Here is a 14,027-nt window from a genome sequence, read left to right on the forward strand (position 1 = left end):
ATCAAGTATGAAATTTTCTATCTTCTCAGAAAGCTTTTGATTTTTGGATTTTGGATTTAGATAAGAGATGCTCAACCTGTATGAAAGAGATGTGAATCTCCAAATTATCCCTAATCTTAGTTTGGGAATAAATTTGGGGAAGTAGGTAAAGGGAAAAATTGTTGAATTCAGGGAGAGCAGAAAGTTTTAAAAAAATTAAATTGTATAGAAAACAGAGGTCAAAAAGATTGAAACTAATGTAAAGAGATGGATGGAATTCATGTTCTACAGTCATATTGAAGAGGCACAATATGTGAGTCTAAGGAATCTCACGTAACCTTGAAAAATGGCCTGATTATTTCTCTCCTTTGAAAAGTGGTTTCAGAGCCTTCTTTATATCTTTATTCCTCAGACTGTAGATGAACGGGTTCAGCATGGGAGTGACCACAGTGTACATCATGGAGGCTGCTGCACTTGAGTGTGAGCTGTGGGTAGCACCAGTACTAAGATACACTCCCAGGCTTGTGCAATAAAATAAGGACACAACTGAGAGGTGAGAGGCGCGGGTGGAAAAGCCTTTATACCTTCCCTGAGCTGATGAGATTGCACGAATAGAGAAAACTATCTTAGAGTAAGAGTAAAGTATATAGGTGAGGGAACTGCCAGTTATGCTCATAGCTGTCAAATAGATCACCACGTTATTAAAAAAAGGTATCAGAACAGGCGAGATGGACCACCTGATTGAGTTCACAGAAAAAGTGGGGGATTTCCACATGTGTACAGAAGGACAGCTGTGATGCCATTAAGCTATGTAACAGGGAATGCAGGGCACTCATGATCCAGGACAGCAGAATCATCAACGCACACAGTGGAGGGTTCATAATGACCGTGTAGTGCAGAGGATGACAGATGGCCACATACTGGTCATAGGCCATCATGGTAAGCAGAAAGATGTCCACATCTGAAAAAAGTATAAAAAAGAACATCTGGGTAATGTATCCTGCATAGGTGATGACCTTGCTCTGGGTCTAGATGTTCACCAGCATCTGTGGGACAGTGGTGGAGGTGAAACAGATGTCTACGAAGGACAGATTGGAGAGGAAGAAGTACATGGCAGTGTGCAGGTGGGAGGCTGAGATGGTGGCCAGGATGATGAGCAGGTTTCCGCACACAGTGATCAGGTACATGGAGAGAAAAAGCCCAGATATGAGGGACTGCAATTCTGGATCCTCTGAAAATCCCAGAAGGTGAAATTCTGAAATTTGTGTGTCATTCCCCAGTTCCATGTGGTAAAAAGAACTAAGAAGAAAGAGAAAAATAACATGAGTACTTTTCATACAAACACATATTACCGACATTGTTGAAGTGTTGCACTCATTATTTTGCAGTTTAGAAAACAATTGATATTACTGCATTTCCAAAGTAGTATCTCTTATATGAGGTAGGAGAGTCTTCAAAAATTTCATGTAAAATGTGTGTTATGAAAAAAATCTATGTATAAATTTCAAAAATTTTGCACCAAGATAAACACTTACTTTAGTGTTCCATTTTCCACAAATACTTTGAAGTACTTTCAAGTTTTCCCTATATGTATATACATATATATGTGTGTATATATATATTATTATCTCATATATATGTATGAGTTTATTACTATGTTCTCACAGGCAATAAAATTGTCTATAAAATCAATTTCAAAGGCCAAGTTAGTAGAAAGCTGGAAGAGATAAGTAAGAAAGCTCCTAATCTCATTCCAAGATAATCAAAATTCCCTAAAGATGCAACTATTACTTCTCCATCTAAAATGTTAATTAAGCTTTTGTTTCTGACCACAGGGCTGGCTGCCAAAAGACAAGAAGCCCTAAGAGGTCAACCTGGAAGTTTAATTTGGACCTTATTCATCCAGTAGATGATAGAAATTTTGACTCTGGAAATTTTGAAGTTTCTGCAGGAAAAGGTTCAAGTCAATGGGAAAACTGGCAACCTTGGAAATGTAGTTCTCATTGAACGCCTCAAGAATAAAATCACAGGGGACCAGCAGTTAGCGTAATGGCTATGTCACTGGACTCCCATGTAGTCGACCGTGGTTTGAGTCCCAGACCTGGTGACTTAAACTTATGCCGGGCACGTGTGCATGTGTGCCCAAGATCCCGAGAAGAGAACAGAGAAGAGATTGCGGCGTCGCCATCCCCCCTGGGGGGTATTTCTCGCTTTCTGTCTTTCTGTCTCTGTCTGTCTGTCGAGCACACACGACCTATAGCAAAAACCTTGCCAAAAAAAAAAAAAAAAAAAGAAGAATAAAAGCGCAGTTGTTTCCAAGAAACAGATCTCTAAAAGTTATTTGAAATACCGCACCAAGATATACCTTAAGAAGAACAACCTTCGTGATTAGCTTTGTGTGGTTGTTTCTGACAAGGAGACTTAGGAACTTCGTTACTTACAGATTAGTCAAGATGAAGAAGGGTCAGAGCCTGAGGACAGTTGAAGTCTCGCCTTACCAGGCCACAACTATCACTTGTTAACCTAAAATGTTAGTTAAGCTTTTGTTTCTGACCTCAGGGCTGGCTGCCAAAAGACAAGAAGCCCTAAGAGGTCAACCTGGAAGTTTTATTTGGACCTTACTCATCCAGTAGAAGATAAAATTTTTGACTCTGGAAATTTTGAAGTTTCTGCAGGAAAAGGTTCAAGTCAATGGGAAAACTGGCAACCTTGGAAATGTAGTTCTCATTGAACGCCTCAAGAATAAAATCACAGGGGACCAGCAGTTAGCGTAATGGCTATGTCACTGGACTCCCATGTAGTCGACCGTGGTTTGAGTCCCAGACCTGGTGACTTAAACTTATGCCGGGCACGTGTGCATGTGTGCCCAAGATCCCGAGAAGAGAACAGAGAAGAGATTGCGGCGTCGCCATCCCCCCTGGGGGGTATTTCTCGCTTTCTGTCTTTCTGTCTCTGTCTGTCTGTCGAGCACACACGACCTATAGCAAAAACCTTGCCAAACAAACAAACAAAAAACCCAAATCTTGGATTGTTTCCAAGAAACAGATCTCTAAAAGTTATTTGAAATACCGCACCAAGATATACCTTAAGAAGAACAACCTTCGTGATTAGCTTTGTGTGGTTGTTTCTGACAAGGAGACTTAGGAACTTCGTTACTTACAGATTAGTCAAGATGAAGAAGGGTCAGAGCCTGAGGACAGTTGAAGTCTCGCCTTACCAGGCTTTGCTTACTAAGTAAAGCATACAGGATACATGAGAAAGAATCATTTGGAAATAGACTTTCAGTTTATTAATGAATAAAAGTCACTGCTTGTAAAAAATGTTAATTAAAAAGTAAAAATATGAAGAGCATTTACAATGTGCACTGGATTCTATTAATGAATTAAAAGGGTATTAATATGAATATTTGTCTAATGCAGACAGAAAACTTTTTTTTTCTTTTTTGGAGAGGTTTTTGCTATAGGGTGTGTGCACTCACGAGAAAGACAGAGAGACAGAAAGCAAGAAATCACTCCCCAGCAGAGATGGCCACACCACAATCCCTTCTCCTCCATTCTCCTCTTGGGATCTTGGGCATGCATGCACATGCACCTGGTGTGAGTTTAAGTCACTAGGTCTGGGATTCGAACTGCAGTCAGCTACATGGGAGTCCAGCAACATAGCCATTATGCTAACTGCTGGTCCTCAGAAAGAAAACTTTAAGAGCCCCTAAGGACTTATGGAAAAAGAATGATAATAAGAAAGTCATTAGGCTAATTACAGTGGTTTCACTGCAATGTACCAAATTGAATTAAATTGAGAGATTAAAGCTAACTTCTGGAAAAAAGATGTCAAATAATATTAATTTAATTATATCAACATGGGTCATTAATTCAACATGAAATTGCCCAAGACTTAGAAATAAAAGGATATAACAAGAAGTCTTCTAAAACTCAGGAAGAAACAGTTAAAAGAATATCATCTTACATAAAGATATAAATCTATGTATGTATACATATTCAAATATACCTAATGAAAATACAGGTAATCTTTGGGGAACTGGTAAAGTGTAGTGCATTTCAAACAATGTCAGAAGGTGATGTAAGTTTTAAAAAATGATGAATGGGACCAGTCAAAGGCATGGTAGTTGAGGATGACTGGATTCCACATTTCAAATCCATGGTTCAAGTCCTGGGCACAGTGACTTCAAAAAAAAAGACAAGCCCATATGCATGCATTCCCCAAATCCCAGGAATAGAATAGAGAATAGATTGCAGCATGGCCATTTTCCTATGAGTAGTGCTTTCTCAATTCCCCTCTATCTATCTTTGTCTCTCTCTCTCTCTTTGGTGAGTTCGCACACTTATCACAGAAAAAAATCTAACCAAAGAAAGCTGAAAGGTGCAATATGGAATAACAGAGATACAAAAACAGTATGAGAACTAAGGATGCAAAAAGCTTTCTATATTTAAAAATAAATGGAGGAGATCAACATGTGATGAAGTGGTTTATGTGCTGGACTCCCATGTGGTCAACTGGTGTTCAAGTGGAGACTTGGCAACCTGAAACTCTTGCCAAATGTTTATGTATACATGCAGAAATCCTGAGAGGAGAATAGAGAAGGGATTGTAGCTTGGCCATCTCCCCAGGAGCTGATATTTTGCTTTCTTCCTGTGTCTCAGGTGAGTGCACATGCCCTATAGCAAAAAATATCTCCAAAATAAACAAACAAAGAAACAATAAACAAAAGAAAAACAATTGGGGGTGGTCAGTACGTGGGAAAAATATGATCAACAAGTAGACTTGGCTTTGCAAAATGTATAAACTTTCACATATTCTCACCCAAATTCTATATATACATACATAAAAGAACTAAATTACAACAGCCAAGTGGATGGGGGAAAAAGCACCAATATGTTGTAGAAAAGGATGTAATCAAATATAAAAGTAAAATCACGCTGAATCTGCCATCCAAAGCAAAAATTACATAGCGAATTTGCACAAAGGAAAATAAATAGCTAACAAACCTCACAGGTGTATTCAGCCTCATGGGTAATGAAATAATTGTTAATTAAAAGTTTTTGATATGTCTTTTATCGCTTCATAATTAATTAAATATTTTTATGTGAATATCCAGTGTGAGAGAAGGTGCTATGAAATGTATGCGTCATGAATTTATGCTACAATGTAAAATCTGCAAACAGCCCCCTGGATTGGATTTTTCTTATAAATATTGAAACATAGGAGAATAGACCCCATCTTCCAAATAAAAATAATATGGCCTCAGTCAGCAGGCAGTGGTGGTTAGGACGTTGGACTCCCTCATAGCTAACAGTAGTGTGAATCCCGGACTCGGTGGCTTGAAACTCATGCTGGGCACACATGCATGCATACTCAAAATTTCAAGAGGAGAATGAAAGAGTAGAGATTGCAATGGCCATCCCCTCTAGGGAATGATTTCTCATTTTCTCTCTCTCTGTGTCTTTCCAGTGAGAGCATGCACTCTATAGAAAAAAAAAATCTATCTTACAAAAATGATATGGCCTCACTTCACTGCATATCCCTATATACCTAATCCTCCATTTCTCCACTCCTCTCACTTTCAAAATATCTTGGACTTATTTTGAATGGAAGTACTTGACACTTCCCATTCTTATTTTTTCTTTTTAAAAGATGTTAATATTATTTTAAAATTTTATTTATGTATTTATTTAATTTAATAATTGTACATCTTCACATCTACAAAATAAATTTTCCCAGCAGGAGTGCACTGTACATGAATCTAGTCAATATTGGGACCAGCAGTTTGCATAATGGCTATGTTGCTGGACTCGCATGTAGTCGACCGTGGTTTGAGTCCCAGACCCGGTGGCTTAAACTCAGGCTGGTGTGTGTGTGTCTGTGTTCAAGATCTGGAGAGGAGAATGGAGGAGAAGGGATTGTGGTGTGGCCACCCCCTTGGGGGGGGATTTCTTGCTTTCTTTCTCTGTCTCTCCGTCAAATGCATGCTCCCTATAGCAAAAATCTCTCTAAAAAATAAAATAATAATAATCCGGTATATGTCTTTATTCAGGCTTATTTTATACATTGTATGTGTCCAGGTATTTTTAGTTTTTAAAGTTTTTTAAAGAATCGTTTAATTTTACTTATTAGTATCATCTAATTTGCTGGAGGGCATGTGTGTTCACCAGAGAGAGACACAGAGAGAGGAAAAGTAAGAAAGCAAGCAGCAAAAACCTCTCAAAAAAAAAATCTAGTCAATATTATCAAACACATCGTCATCAATTGGACTTCCATTCCCATCATCTCATTGTCAACAATGATGGTCTCTACCTCACTCAGTCCAATGTTCCCTTCTCTTTTTAACATCACAAATAAATGCATTAACTAAACAAGCAACAACAGATCTCTGTCAGATGTGGGCTAGGCTGGTTTAGCTCTCAGTTTATCTTGGATGAACATTCTTGGTTTCCATCATCTCTGACCTGCTGCTGCAGTGTCTGCTGTGCTCTGTGCTCTCTGACTCACCTGTATGGGGTCTGAGAGGACAGCCTCTGTGTGAAAGCCTGAGTTCCACCGTAGGTGGTCTGTGATGGAGACTGAAGCTGTGTCTCAGACAAGGCAGTGAGGAAGAGTCAAACATTGGTCCCTGAGCCAGACTGGGAGCCCATAAGAAACAGCCATGTTTCTTCTGGCCCAAGTTATGCTCTCTAAAGGAAAAGAGCTGAGAAGATATTTACAGCTCCCTCTACCTGTTCATTAAGCCTATTTTCCAGAGTGTTATTCTGACCTCGAAGCAGATTTCCCTATGGACACTGGTCGGGATGGAAAGGAAACTCTCCTTGCAGATGGCCTGACCCCAAGTGACAAAAAACTTTCTACATTTAAAAATAAATGGGGAGGGGAACCAGCAGTTAGCGTAATGGCTATGTTGCTGGACTCCCACGTAGTCGACCGTGGTTCGTGTCCCGGACCTGGTGGCTTAAAACTCACGCCGGGCACGTGTGCGTGCGTGCCCAAGATCCCGAGAGGAGAATGGAGGAGAAGGGATTGTGGCGTGACCATCCCCCCTGGGGGGTGATTTCTCACTTTCTGTCTCTATGTCTCTCTCTGTCTGTCTGGCGAGCGCACGCGCCCTACAGTGAAAATCTCTCCAAAAAAAAAAAATGGAGAGGGAGACCAGCAGTTGGCATAATGGCTATGTTGCTGGACTCCCATGTAGCCAACCGCAGTTCGAGTCCTGGACCCAGTGACTTAAACTCACCAGGCACCTGTGCATGCATGCCCAAAATCCGAAAAGGAGAATGGAGACTGTGGTGTGGCCATCCCCCCTGGGGGTTGATTTCTCACTTTCTGGCTCTCTGGCTCTCTGTCTTTCCAGCAAGCCCATGTGCCCTATAGCAAAAAGGACCTCTCAAAAAAAAAAAAAATCGGGGAAGTCAGGTGAATCCTATTATTACTATTTTCCCCACACACTTTAGCCTGTATTGCACAGGTTCTGCCTTCAAGTGTTCCCAGCTAAGTCCATCTGCTTCTCACAGTCAATGAAAGGAGAGGCAGAGACTGGACAAGAAGCAAGTTTATTTTTGTTACTGGTTATGGGGAGACAAACAGTGAGTACACCAAACTGTCTCAAAAGGCTCAGCATGTTTTCAGTATTTATAAGCACGAGATACAAGCAGGTGCAAATCCTTCCTCACTATGATTAATCAGAGTCACTCACTTTCTTCTAAGTGATTATTTTGATTTCCTTCAAGTACCATTCCTAGTTTCTTTTTTTATAAAAAGGAAAGTAAATGACTAACAATCTCACAAGTGTATTTATCCTCACAGATAAATAATTATAAAGTAAAGCTCTTGAATATGCCCCTTTTTCTTATTAATAAATTAATTTTTATGTGAATATCTGCATGTAAAAGAAAGGACTATGGGATGTAGGCTGCATGAACTGCAGTTGCAAGGTAAAAGGTGCAAACATCCCCTTAGCCTGGATCTTTCTTATTAATACAGAAATATAGGAGGACATACCCCATCTTAAATTTAAAAAAATTAAAATGCCAACAGAAATAACCAACTCTGCAGAAATAATAATTAATGTGGTTTATTTCTAAACACAAATATATGTAACTATTCCCAGAGAAAAGGCAAACACGCCTTTCGTGGAGCAACTAGATACAGCGGTTCCTTTTATTTGATTTTGAGAGTGAGAGACAAGGTTTGGAATTGGTCTGGCCCCAAAAGATGGAGCATCTGGAAGTGGGGGCTTGTAGTTTATAGAAGGATTTTACAATACTTAGGTTGGTGATTGGAAAGGAATGTTTGTAATTTAGGAAGGGATCAGCAAAGAGTGCACTGTCACAGAGACAAGGGGGCTAGTATATGTCACAAGATACTGCCCTGAGGACAGGATGTTTTTTGTTTGTTTTTGGGTTTTTTGGAGAGATTTATGCTATAGGGCACATGTGCTCACCAGAAAGACAGAGAGAGACAGAGAGATGGAAAGCAAGAAATCACTCCCCAAGGGGGATGGCCATGACACAATCCCCTCTCCTCCATTCTCCTCTCGGGATCTTGGGCACACATGCATATGCACCCAGCGTGAGTTTAAGCCACCGGGTTCGGGACTCGAACCACGGTCAACCACGTGGGAGTTCAGCGACATAGCCATTACGCTAACTGCTGGTCCCCTGAGGACAGGATGTTGAAAGAGTCCTGTTATCAATGAGTCAAAATGGTTTGTTAGTGATCATGGCCATGACTCTCACCCATTGCAAGGATACTATACCAGGGACAGGATGTGGGACGGGTCCTGTTATCAACTAAACCAAAATAGTCTGTAAATATTTGTGGTGTGGGTATGACTTGCCCTAGGCCCTCTGGAAGGGATTTTGTGAAGTAGAAAATGAAAATTTAAAAATATATAAAAATAAAATAAGGGGCCAGCCTGTGACAAGGTGTTTAAGGCCCTGGAGTCACACACGACCTACTGCAGTTCCTGTCTCAGACTTTGTGGCTTGAAAATCATGCTGGGCACATGTGTACATGCCCAAAATACCAGGTGGAGAATGGAGAAGGGAGTACAAGCATGGCCATCCCCTTTTGGAGATGATTTCTAATTTCTCCCAGTGAACACATATGCCCTAGGGCAAAAACCTAAAAATTATAAAAATACACGAAGATTTTACCATTCTTCAAACAGTTAGCCCCATGACTCAACATGTCATCATATTGTTTTTATTAGAGACCTCTCCTAATTTCAAAATGGCTACAGTCTTCCTGGCCTGCTTCAATAACACCTTAGCCTACCTTTGAGTTACCTTATTTCCAAGTCTAGTGAGGACCCTGTGGTGTTCAAAGCATTACTTTGTTGTATCCTCTGATACACATCAGAAAACTTACTCTTCTTAAAATGAGGGAGAGAGGTATATTTCTTAAAACTATAAGCATTCTACTTCCTGGCTTCATGAAACCTTTGCCAAAGCAATTAGAATGTCATGTCTAAATCCCAGGTTAAGAGCTATCATTTATTCCCTCATCATTATTTAAAAAAAATTAGTATTCTTTTTATTATTATTTTTAAAAATGTTATAGGTTTTGTGTGCTCACTAGAGAAAAAGAGAGAGACAGAGATAGAAGGTGAGAAAGCAGGTCTCCCGGTACAGGACTCAAACCAAGGTCACCTACTGCCACCTACTGCCCCTCCATCATAAATTTTCTTTCATTATTACAGATATATTGAAATCTTATTCACCATGATGTGAGACTGATGTCTTATAGAAATTGTCTGATATGGCCCAGCCAGGTGGAATGGCTTAAGGAGGCTGGATCCCCTATGGCTGATTGCACATTCAGTTTGAGACCTGGACCCAGTAACTTAAAAATATCATTGGACACATGTGCACGCATGCCCCAAATCTTGAAGGCAAAATGGAGAAGCAGCAATTGTAGTGTGCTCATCCCTCCTAGCAGGGTTCTCTTTCTCTCCAGTGAGCACAGATTCTCTAGAGCAAATTTAAAAATAGAAAGAAGAAAAAAGGAAGAAAGAAAAGAAAAGAAAGAAAGAAAAAGAAGGAGAAAAGAAAGAGAAGAAAGAAAAAAGACAAAAAAGAAAGAAAGAAGAAAGAGACTGTCTGATTTAAGTTTTACACATTTATTCTGTGATGTTCTGCTTTTAAGAACTTCCTTCTTCAGGCCAGTTCCATGACTTTCAGATTAAGACAGCTGTCTCCAGACAGCCAACTGTGCAATTTGAGTCCTGGCAGCTTGGTAAACACTCCCGGTGAATATGTCCAAAATCCTGAAAGGAGGGAGAGATGGAGAAGGGATGGTGGCATGACCATTGCCCATGGGGGGGGGGGCAATTTCTCCTTCTCTCTCTGTGTCTCTCAGTCTCTCTCTGACAAGCTCACATACCCTCTAACAAACAAAACAAACATAACCAAAAAAAACCACCTTTATCCTTCATTGTGGAAGTAAGTCTTAGTGACTTGCTTGCCACCTTCAGAGTAACACTCAGGATACATCATGTCAAGAAACAAGGAAAGTTATAGGAGGAGAATGGAGTAGAAGGAATTGTAGCATTGTCATTTCCATGGGAGGTGATTTCTTACTCTCTGTCTCTCTTGTGAGCGCATGTGCACTATAGCAAAAATCTGTTCTTTTAAAATAGTTTTTATTATTTTTTTCATTATTTTAATTTACTTTATACATTCAATCAATATACATCATTACAGCTTGTAAAGTTAATTTACCCAACATGAATACACTCCACACCAGTCTATTTGAATATTTCATACATATTATTATCAACAATCATCCATTTCTATCCCTTAAATATCTTGCCTCTCTTTCTCTTTGATTCCTTTCCTTTCACTCTCCCCCATCTCTCATCCTCAAAAAAATCTCTTTCTTAAAAAAAGAGGAAAGTTTGTTGTGAAAAAGAGCGCCTGGGTGGGGGGTTGTCTAAAGCTGGGGATGCTTCAGCCCCTTCTTAGGAGGGGGATTTCTTTTATAGGCTAATCAAGCTATTCTGAAAGACTGGATGTGCAACTGATGTGGTGGGGAGTTAGGTTTAGTGGAATAAACATTCATAAAACATTTGGTGGGTCTTTGTGATCCACCTTTAGGGAGTTGGACCCCCCTAGTTCTCATTTTGGGTCTTTATCTGTTCCTTCCTGGGTCTGCATGACCTTGCAGTAGCAGACCCTGGAGTGGTGACTCTTGCCAAGACCAATTATGCAGAGGTCAGCCATGGTTCCTGTCACACCTGAAGTGATACCAAATGGTGCTCAGGAGAGTTCTAATGTGTGGGACTTTATACTGCCTATCATTGTAAGCCAAGTAAAGGATGATGCCTTAAAGAAATTCTGTCATTATACTTTCAGGGTTCAAGTTCTGAATCAGTGGTTCTCAATCAGTCACACTTGTCCTTGGGAGTGTTTGATGAATGATGCTTCATTGTAGTCATCACTGATGCCCCATGATGACTTAAAATAATCATATTAAAAAATTATAGACTCTGGGTAGTCCTATGTTCTCATGGTTAAGGAACCCAGTTCCCACATAGCTGACTATGGTTTAAATTCCAAATCCAGAAGCTTGAAAAACATGCTAGATATGTGTGAGTATATGACTCAAATCATGGCAGGATGGAGAAATGGAGAAGAAATGGTGGCATAACCATGTCCCACTGAGGGGTGCTTTCTCCTTCTTCTCCTCTTTTTCTCTCTCTCTCTGCTGAACTCACACTCTGGCAATTTAAAAAATATAAAAAAAATTTTTTTGACTCTTTTAAATTGTCCTATGTTTTACTCTTGGGAATCTTTCAGAGGCTGGTACTGCTTGGTGTATCAAATTATTTCTCCAAGACTTCTAGGAACTCCTTCAAGTCTTCAAGGAATTCTTGTCATGTTGATGCAACACTACAGCATGTCATTCATAAACATACAACATCAACAGATATATGGAATGTTTATGTGCCTGTTTATCCCCTGGGTAGAAAATTTATTTTCACTTATTAATTCACTCCCTTTGTCTCTCTGATAGGATTATGCTTCTCTGCCATTAGCTCTGCATTTTGTTGCTACCTCAGATAGGAGAAGTGTATATCCCCTACAATGGTTGACTTTGAGCTTAGACATGTGGTATTTTCTTGGCTTAAAGAAAGTGAGCATCTAGACACATTCAGTGCTTAAAAAGAAGCTGTAAGAGGCATTGTAAGATACCACCACTTTTCTTGATCTTCCCCTCTCAAATTGTCCTTTCTACTCAGAATTCAAGAACAAATTATGATATGAATAGTCTTTTGAACTGAATATTTTTTTTCTCCACAATTCATACGTCCAAATCCCTAATGAGAAGACATTGCCAATATAGACTGCAGTGTAATACAAAAGCATGACATTAAGTCATTAATTATTGGGTTGGTTTGTTATGCAGCAATAGCCCACCATTACAATAGTTAATTCAAACAAAACTAAAGACATTCAGAGAAGTTTGCTGCCTCTTACTTATAGGCATTAGTTCTGATATTTAAAGACAACATTCTTGATTAAATGGATGGTCAAGATTATTTCAGATAATTGTATTTGAAAGAGAATACTTTTGGAATTCCCTGCTAGGAAACTATGAAAGGTTTGTAGGACATAAACGTTTTGTAGTAATAAATTGTGACCCTGAATCACAGGTGCCTATTCCACAGGCTATGCCGGCAAGACCCTGAAGCTCTTCTTTGAGCTGTCCTAGTGTTGTAGAGTTCCACCAAATGAACAACCACCAAAGCTAGATGAAGGTTAAAGGGAGTCTTTATTAGCTGGCCAGAGAGTACAGCTTGAGGCTCAGGGGCCAGGAGGCAGAACTGCAGTCCCAACTGAAGTTTGAGCAGTCTTTTTATAGGGGTTCAGTTACCAGGGGTGCAGAAAGTCCAAAATGTCAGGAAATGGAGTGGGATTTTCATGCAAATAGTTACAGAAGCTGAATCAAGAAGGTTAATTATTTCAAAGGGCATTCTTCAGACCTTTGTTTAATGGTCCCCATGGCTTTGGGCAGGGGACTGGAGACTGGTGGTTACATTGTTAAGGAACATATAAACAAAAGGGTTTCTGGGCTAGTTAGCAAAGGCAGTAAGACTTAATCACTTTATTTAGTCTGGGAGAAAGGAGGAAGAAAGTGTAAGTAAAATTCAAAGATGAAGGTGCTTCTGCTTGGAGAAGGAGCAAAATGGACAAACAATTGCTCATATGTAGGGTATAATATCTGGCCTTCCACACTTGGATCATGAAGATGGAAGAAAGTTTAGATTATAAAAGAATCACAGAAATGACTTTAGTATAAACATACAGATTGTTTATTTACCTCCACTTTAATGTTTATCACTTTTTTTTTCTATAGGGAAAATGCAATCACTGGAAACAAGAGAGGGTAGGAGAGAGAGAAAGAGTCACTCTCCCCCTGCCCACTCCAAGCTTCAATCTTGATTTTCCTCTTGGGATTTTGGGCATGCCTGTACACGCACCCAGAGTGATATTCAAGCTGCTCTCTCTGGGACTCAAACCGTGAAGTTGGCCATCTGGGATCCAGTCACCTAAACCTCCATGCCACCTATTGGCCCTATCACAAAAATATTTAAAGGGTGAGATATTTGTTAGAACAATGGAAGGAGTCATATGAAAACTGAAAGCATAAACAGCAAGACAATATAATGAAATAATGTAGAACAAGATACCAAATACTTCACTCCAATGAACAAACTTACACATGGACCTCTAGCTTCCATGTTGCATTGAGTAGCTATGCCTCATCAGAGCAAGTCTTCCATAGCAATTCCATGTATGGCTGAAAATGTTACTACATCATATTAAAGACCATCTCTGACATGAAACTGTATTAAGTGAATTGAATTACACAGATTTTCCATTCTTTGTAGACCACATATGAAATATGTATTTGTTAAGCAACTTTAAAAAAATTAATTCAGTTTAATTTTATTATCATTAAGTAGACCTGCGGGGAGGAGAAAGTGAGTGAATAAGCCACCAGGTCTGGGACTTGAACAACAATCAGCAACGTGG

The 14,027-nt window shown here is 39.6% G+C and overlaps 3 pseudogenes; 2 read left to right on the forward strand and 1 right to left on the reverse strand.

Annotated features, from left to right (window-relative positions):
* Positions 1 to 334: 334 nt before the first annotated feature.
* LOC102471231 (olfactory receptor 7A10-like) lies at positions 335 to 1,265 on the reverse strand (annotated as a pseudogene).
* Positions 1,266 to 1,415: 150 nt separating this feature from the next.
* On the forward strand, positions 1,416 to 2,464 carry LOC102471648 (60S ribosomal protein L22-like 1 pseudogene; annotated as a pseudogene).
* Positions 2,465 to 2,507: 43 nt separating this feature from the next.
* On the forward strand, positions 2,508 to 3,183 carry LOC106733179 (60S ribosomal protein L22-like 1 pseudogene; annotated as a pseudogene).
* The last annotated feature ends 10,844 nt before the right edge of the window (positions 3,184 to 14,027 follow it).

This window comes from Tupaia chinensis, unplaced genomic scaffold, assembly GCF_000334495.1.
Source record: "Tupaia chinensis unplaced genomic scaffold, TupChi_1.0 Scaffold142061_1, whole genome shotgun sequence".
In the NCBI taxonomy this organism is placed as follows: Eukaryota; Metazoa; Chordata; class Mammalia; order Scandentia; family Tupaiidae; genus Tupaia; species Tupaia belangeri.